The sequence below is a fragment of the Neolamprologus brichardi genome, chromosome 2, assembly GCF_056152115.1.
Source record: "Neolamprologus brichardi isolate AB-2024 chromosome 2, ASM5615211v1, whole genome shotgun sequence".
Taxonomy (NCBI): domain Eukaryota; kingdom Metazoa; phylum Chordata; class Actinopteri; order Cichliformes; family Cichlidae; genus Neolamprologus; species Neolamprologus brichardi.
This window is the reverse complement of record NC_142105.1, coordinates 12,635,253-12,643,811: the sequence shown is the minus strand read 5'-3', so window position 1 is coordinate 12,643,811 and position 8,559 is coordinate 12,635,253. Positions and strand designations below refer to the sequence as shown.

General features: G+C 41.5%; 1 long non-coding RNA gene across 1 annotated transcript; it reads left to right on the top strand.

Moving 5' to 3' along the window:
- Positions 1-5,537: 5,537 nt before the first annotated feature.
- Positions 5,538-6,615, top strand: LOC148106089 (uncharacterized). The gene is made up of 3 exons (XR_015720729.1): positions 5,538-5,732; positions 5,896-6,076; positions 6,451-6,615. It is a non-coding gene; the product is annotated as an uncharacterized LOC148106089 (long non-coding RNA).
- Positions 6,616-8,559: the final 1,944 nt, after the last annotated feature.

Here is an 8,559-nt window from a genome sequence, read left to right as displayed (position 1 = left end):
CAAGTAAGAAGTCAGGATAATTGCAGATGAGAAATGTTGGTTCAGCATTTCTCATCTGCAATTAACTATCTAGACATCCAGATCTGAACCCGAGCTGTGTTTTATTTTTGGACTTCTGTACAAACCACAGTTTGGCCATAACGAACACCATGTTCGAACATAAGAGTGTCCATAAGTGCACGTGGCACCAGGACACTCTAGGCTGCAGGTGGATGATTGATTTTGTAATCGTATCACCAGACCTGCGGCCATATGTTCTGGACACCCAGGTAAAGAAAGGGGTTGAGCTATCGACTGATCACCACCTGGTGGTGAATTGGATCAGATGGCGGTGGAGGATGCTGGACAGACCTGGCGTGCTCAAACGTATAGTGAGGGTGCTGGGAACATCTAGCAGAGGCCCCAGTCCACAAGATCTTCAATGCACACCTCCAGCAGAGCTTCAACAGCATTCCGAGGGAGACTGGGGACAATGAGTTAGAATGGACCATGTTCAGCATCTCCATTGCACTGAGCTGCGGCTGCAAGGTGGTTGGTGCCTGTCCTGGTGGTAACCCCTGAACCAAATGGTGGACACCAAAGGTGAGGGGAACCACCAAGCTGAAAGAGGAGTCCTGCTGGGCTTGGTTAGTCTGTGGGACTTTGGAGGCAGCTGATAGGTACCAACAGGCCAAGTGGAACGCAGCGCAGGCAGTGGCTGAAACTCGGGAGTGTTAGGAGTTCGGAGAGGCCATGGAAAAAGACTTTTGGACTGCCTCAAAGAGATTCTGGCAAATCGTCAGGTGACTCAGGAGGGGAAAGCAGCGTTCTATCTGCACTATGTATAGTGCGAGTGGAGCACTGCTGACTTCAACTGAGAAAATTGTCAGGCGATGAAAGGAACACTTCGAGGACCTCCTTAATCCCACTGGCACGTCTTCTGTGGAGGAAGCAGGGTCTGGGGACGAAGGGGATGACCTGCCAATCTCCGGCAGCGAGGTAACTGAGGCAGTTAAACAACTCCTTGGTGGCAGAGCTCCCTTAGTTATGCTGCAATAGGTGTAGGTACCTGAAGGCTCTTTATCCTCTCAAGGATACTTGAGGGTGCATGGGAGTTTCCCCAACTAGTCTACATGTGTTTTGTGAAGTTGGAGTAGGCATTCGACCATGTTCCTCAGGGTGTCCTGTCAGGGATGCTCCAGGAGTATGGGGTGTCTGGCCAATTGCTACGGGCCATTCAATCCCTACACAACCGTTGCAAGAGCTTGTTCTGCATAGCCGGCAATGCGGCTATGGGCTCCGCTAGGGCTATCTCTATTTTTAAGATTAGGTTTCAAACTTTCCTTTTTGATAAAGCATCTAATTAAGGCTGCATCAGGTGACCCTGAATCCTCCCTTAGTTATGCTCCAATAGGTGTAGGCTGCTGGGGGATTCCCATGATGCACTGAGTATTTCTTCTTCAGTCACTTTTCTTACTTACTATGTAATGTCTCTGCATACTTGTTATGAATTTCAGGACAAAAGACATGATGTGGAAGAGACCCAGTCTCCCTCCCCTCCCCTCAAGCCTTAATGGCAGATGGTTGCCCCTCCCTGAGCCTGGTTCTGCCGGAGGTTTCTTCCTGTTAAAAGGGAGTTTTTCCTTCACACTGTCGCCAGAATGCTTGTTCATAGGGGGTCATATGATTGATGGGTTTCTCTGCGTATTTATTATTGTAGAGTCTACCTTACCAATATAAAGCACCTTGAGGCGACTATTGTTGTGATTTGGCACTGTATAAATAAAACTGAATTAATTAGAATTGAATAGTTGGTTCAACGGAGCTTTGACTCTTGGTCAGCCTGGCTACAGTGCTGAAAAGAAAACCGGGTCGTGTTTTTTCTCAATCATTGGCAGATGGTATGTCCTAGCTTTATCTTTTTTTTCCCTTTTTTAATAAAGGAAAAAGCTATTTTTCCAGGCTGAAGAGCTTCTAAATTAGTGCAATGTCATTTCATCCCCATCTTATGAGTTATCTGCTAGAACTGCCTAGGGAATCATTTTGACTCTTTGGTATTTTAAAAATCATGTCAATTCAATCAAATAAAACCCCATAATCTCATATTTTATTACTTTCCCTAAAATGCAAACACTTGCAAAAACAGCAGCCCCTAGTGACAAAAAAATCAACAACTCATCTGATGTCAGTGACACTGACACTGACACACAACAAAAAGTGAACTTCGCTGATGTTTCAACCCACATCGGCCTTTTTTGAAATTCTCAACTCATTGTTAAGTTTTAAGTGATACTATCCATATACATTAAAATATTGTTTGTATAAAAAACTTTAAATATAGATACAGTAGTAGAAACTTGCCAGCTGGCCAGAGTTACCACGGGGTATGAATGATTGATAAATAAGATAGTGATTCATTACAACTGTTGTATATAATTTTATAGCTTTCATTTACTTATTTATATATATATGCAAATTGGCAGTTAATGTAAATGATATCCCTGACATTTTCCAGTGTGATGAATTTATATATCTCTCAAACGGGAACTTTTCTAGCTCGACACACAATGCCAAAATATTTTTGTTAAATTGGAACCTCCTGGTTAGAAAACCTGGTTTGGTAATTGCTACAAGCTTAGCTTGAACACAAAACAACAAATTAATGGTCATTCAAGAAAAATGTGTCCATTTTTTGTTTTCCTAAAGCCATGTATGGGAACATCCCTCATTTTAATCAAAGAAAGAAGACAGTTTTGCTTCTTTTCCCCTGTGTGCACTTCTGTAGTCTGCAATGGTTTGAGGCAGAGTTTGTGTGTCCCTAATCATTCAATGCAATGTGTGTGTGTGTGTGTGTGTGTGTGTGTGTGTGTGTGTGTGTGTGTGTGTGTGTGTGTGTAAAAGTTCAAAAGCTCTGTTGACTTGTGTGGTGTACTGAATGTGTGTTTGGATGATTAGAGACACAAAACTTGTTGTCTCTGTGGCGCAGGTATCTTGCCTGCTAGATGTAGCTCTAATATGCCCAATGGGTAGCAAAGGCTTATCATTGTAAATCATTGACTGTAGAAAACATGGACGATGCGACAGCTCCCCAAAAATGAAGCCAAAACGTCTCTATCGCTCCCTGGTGTCTGGCTGCAGTATAGGTCATAAACCCCGCCTCCTCCATGTTAGCGGATGGGACTGGGGTCAGACTAAAATAAATAAATTCTCCTTAGATAATTTTTTTCCAAAGATTCTTTCTTTTGTTTTCAATAGTTCTCATCATGCTGATTGATGTTCAAGGGGTCTCCTTTCCCATAAGTTTGATTCTAATTCCTACCGTGGTGATGTTAAATTGGGGTGAAACGTCATCATAAGAGCTTTGACTGGCAGCTGCAGTCACGGAGAAACTTGCGTATCTCTGTTCGCGAATAGCAGATAGAGTGTAGGCTCTGAGAGGACGCCCAGCGTTTACGCTACGAAAACACAACCAAGTGTTTTAACCTGACAGCCTGAGGTGTTCTTCAGTAAACTGGACTACCCGACAGAAGGACCCGAGGCCCCGCTGCACTTTTTCGGTAAGTTAAACGTGTTTGTAAGCTAATCCGTAACTACCATCCTTAGCTAGCTCCTGAGACCTAGCTATCTAAAATGAGCACTTGGCTGTCAGGGTTTGTTTAGCTGTGCAGGTGAATGAATTTACTAAAGAAATCAAGAGAAACGCCCCGGGCTGCTCAGTCACTAATTACCGTTACTGTACTTTTATTACATGTATTATACTGTAAAAGCAACAGGCTGCACCCTGCTTCAGCTCCTGTGCAGAGCTGAATATTAAATATGTGCAAACAACAGCATGTTTTCAGTCTTTTGCCACATCTGTAAAGACAATTTTTTTTAAAAGCGTGTACTTCAGTAACTTCTCATTAATCAGGAACTATGGATTAAAGTACTGTAGTGTACTGTAATACTGAAAAAAATGTAAGAGAAGAACTTCAGATCCTGAGTGTGTGAGGACAGAAGAATCAGCTTTATTTCAATGTTGAGGGATAAAATTTATATCTGAGTTTGATGGTTCTGTTGTCTTTGTGATTACAGGAGCTGCCCTCAGATTCAGACCTCAGCACCACCCAGTGACAGCAGACAGATGATCCAACATGTTCACGTGTTAACTGCAAAATGAACTGATGAAAACAGTGCAAAGGTTAAAGTACCACATGTGCTGTAGTGAAAGCTGAAGCTGTTTTATTGATAAAGTTAAAGACAAAAAAACAAAAGGATTAATCACTCATGTAACTGTGTCACTATATATCAGCATTAACAGGACCTCAGTTTGGTGTTTCACAAAGCTGCTGATCTCAGACCTGCACAGCTTCCGTTTTAAACACTTGATGTACTCAGCTGCATGAAGAGCATATGAGATTTTCTCTAACACAATTAAATAAAACCTGATGAAGGTCAAAGGTCGTCACTTCCCAGATAGCAAGGAGACATTGAACAGATGTTGATTTTCCATCTGAACCATCAGAATCGTCAGGCTTGAAATGTCAACACAAAACCAATGTTGAAACAACATTGAAATACTGATGAAACCTGACACTGACATTGAAATAACATTGATTCACTGTTGTTCTGTCATCGTTGATTGTTGATCTATTTATAGTTGACAAGGTGACAACAATCACGTTGAAAAACCATTGATTTATGGTTTCGCGGGAAATTAAAGCTGCTACCACTTGGACTATTCCATAGCCCCCCCTCTCACAGTGGTACATCCCTTCAGGTAACCATTGTCTTGTACGGTAGAGCGGGACATTAGATTTACTCTCAGCGACCGGAGAAGGCATTAGTTCATGCACTGCACTGGCCTGCACCACGATTAATATAAGGTAAGAATGAATGACTTTTGTTCTATTCGTTATTTCCACGGTTGCATTTGAATAACAGTAAAAAACAAACAAACTTGTTAATGTAAAGTTTCGGACAAAATGTGGGAGCCCGAAATTGTGTCTACTTTCATCTTACAATCCGGCAACAAATAAACTGCACTGCGAACAAAGTCAACAAAGAAAACATTTTCATTTCATACTTTTCCGTTATATTCCCTTACAAAGCTAGCTAGCTGTAATGCTTCGAGGGTTTCTTTGTTCTTGCCGTCGCCTCGGCGCTTGACCCAGACTTTCGCTCTGCAGTTGCTTTTTAGCATAGTACTACAAAAAATTGTAAATCTGTGATACATGATTGATAAACGTAAAGGTAACTGTATAAATGTGTTCAATGACTTTGTTACTTTTAATGATTGGAGAGCACCCGGGTGCTCTCCAATCATTAAAAGTGAGGTGAGCGTGCAACGTGAGCGTGCAACGTAAAGTTTGAATTGAGTGCGAATCGAAGCGGCCGCTTCGATTCGCACTCAATTCAAACTTTACGCTCACCTAACTTTACGTTGCACGCTCACCTACCTTGCGTTTGCACCTTTTGTCCACACGTAAACTGCGTTTTATTATTTATTTATTAGTTTTTCGCCTCTCACTGCTTAAGCCATTAATCTTTCTGGAATTGTTTTTTTAAACAGATGCGACCTCACAAAAGATATGCTGTCAGACCTGACGACAGCTGTTAACGAACTCCGTGAGGAGGTCAGAGCCATCCGCCATCCCTGCTGCAATGAATCGGTAGATGCTGGGGTATTGCCTCTGGATTTGCCCTTGCACAACATTGAGGAGCTAAACAATGCAGAGGCAGCTCTTCAATCATAAGAGGCAAATAAGGCAATGGTAAGTATATAAAGGTTATGTACACTTTGTAACTATAAAGTGTAATAGCTGTCAGATGTGATTTAAATACATAACAACGGCCTGTTGATTAAACACACAAGCACTTGCATACACATTTAAGACATGAGACACGCTAATTCCATCTCTTAAAATGTGTCTATAGGTGAGACGCTTTGCCTTGATTGGAGGGACCACACTGGAGGTGCGAGTCTGCCGTGTAATGGCTTATGCCATTACAAACGAGCTGGCCTCGGTACTCAACTGGGCAGGGAAAAAAACCAAGGACCAGACAAAGCAAAAAATGGCATTTAAAGATACAGCGCTCTGCAAATGCATATATGGTGGTAAGTTTTACAGTTTTTTTTGCAATATTACTTTGTCTTTCTTAATAACAAGACTTTCATGTCCGGTTAATCTGGAGATGGAGTCTTTGGTCTTTGGCTTGTTTAGTCCTCGGGTTGTAGTTGTACAGCCCGAGGACCCCATGTTTATTTTGTTTTAAAGGATACACGGCACACCATGCTAAGACTTATCACTTATCACAGCTCATAGCTCTTTGGGAATCAAATGCGGCAGTTTGCAGATTTACGCCTGGTGACTTTCATGTTTATCAGCCTAGGAGTTTACATACTTTCTCCCCGCTGAAGACAGTTAACAAGAGCTTATTCATGTGCTCTAATTCACTTTTTGTGTTTGTGTGTGTGTATTTTTTTCCTAGATGGCCTGACGCAGCAGTTAGGGGCAAACTCTATGTCCGAGTTTGTCTTTGCACAAGCAGTGCAGAAATGGCTCCGATACGCCCCAGATCGTATGGGTATGGGTGGTGCAAGGACGCACATCATGATCCCCATCCCAGAGTAAAAAATTACAAACTTCTGTGAAACATATAAATGTAAATAGGAAACTGTCTTTTAATAAAGTATTTAGCAAACGAAACATGCCTATTGACCTTTTTTTTTGTTTATTTTTTTTCTCTGTTACATCACATGCAATGCTTTCTTATTTTAGGATATTAATATTGACATGATACATTGTGAGACATTTGTTGTTGTTTTTTTTTATAAAGGGTGTCCAATTTGAGGAATAAGTACAATTATGTGTTTAGGTGGTTTAAGTATTGATGGAAACATGCAGTAGTTTAGTATTGGTTAAAATACTTATAAAGAAAGGTAGATTTCCAGTCATGATTTAACTGTTTTAATAAAAAGCAACTGTGCGAAAGAGGTGGAAAATCAACACCATAGCTCAACAGTGTTTCAATATCAGAATCTGACATTGTTTCAATGTCAGGTTTCAACATTGATTCAACATCAAAACCTGACGTTGTTTCCACATTAAAAGAGGGTGCAAGAGTGACGTTAGGTCAACGTCACACTTCAACGTTGGTTCAATGACGTCGCCTGATATTGACTCAACGTTGTTTCAATGTTTCCTTGCTATCTGGGTTGTATGTTGAACTACAAACTGGTCATCTGGAATTTTTTCACAGTTTTTTTTACACATAATGTGTTATTTACCATAAAGTGATTCAGAGTTATTCATACCAGAGTAACCAGAGAGGATCACATATTTTTAAATATATAACTTTCTACAGGACTGAATATAATATCTTTATGTAAAAGTCCGGAGCCTCTGGGGAGTATCTGAGTATTTATAACATTACACAAACCACAGGTCTCATCACAGTGTTGATGAAATGCTGGGTTTATCCATCTCCTGGGGCGGGCCTACGGAGGAGTGCTGAAGATTTCCCTGTGAGGGAGCTGCTGGTGAAGATCATGAGTCCTGCTTGATCAATGCCATGAGCTTCAGTCTTCCTGATGTTTCTTAAATGATGCCTCTTACAGCGGGTCAACAGAACTTATGGCACAGGACAGCTGTGATGAAAGAAAGGGAAGAAGTTTCTCCAAACCTCTGGACCCAGGAAACCCAGCTTGGTCCTGATGGTCTCCCTCACTAGTTTCTCTCCAGGGTGAATGTAGCTGTTGATATAATATGGACTCTATTATTAAATGAAAAGAACAAATTACACTACACCACTGAAACGTTCTGCTGATGTTTTTAAAGTCTCCATGTTACCAGGCTGTAGAGATTTAAACAGTTTTAGATCCATTACACTCACAGTCTTATGTTAAAATCTCAAAGGACAGCATTATATTTTTGATATTAACAGTAACTCTGGGCCTCTGTAGAGTGTGCAGCTGATCTCATCGCTGTCTAAAAACGGATAAAAAAAAACATAAGTGTTGAAGACTAGTAGCAGGTGTGTAGCATCGCTAACTAGCTAGCAACAAGCCTCCAACACAGTGCGTATGCTAGCGGCTAATCTAACTAACGAATTAACAACAGAGTGATTTTAGAACTATAACATGATAAGCTGTGTGTCTGTTTTATAACAGTGACATGGTTGTATTTACCTTAATTAAACAAGTCGTCAGTCCCGGTAAACCAGCAAAAAAAACTCAAACAGCCGGGCTACGTAAAAAGTGTAGGGGGGCGTGTTTGCAGTCACATCCAGCGGGTGTGTGGGCGGGAGCGTTACACAGTCGCTCCACCTCAAGTCACTACTGCGCAAACTCTGGCTCCAAATTTGCAAGATGGCAGCCTCCACAAGCGGGGTATTTTGGCTTCATTTTTGCACAATGGTAGGAGGCGGGGTCGCGCCGTCCATGTTTTCTACAGTCAATGTTGTAAATACTGCCCTTTCACAGAAACACACTCTCACACACACACAGACACATTCACATGTGTATACTATATATGCAACCAGAAAACATGACTTTATCAGATAGGCGTCCCACAACAGCATTGAAAGTTCACCCACATG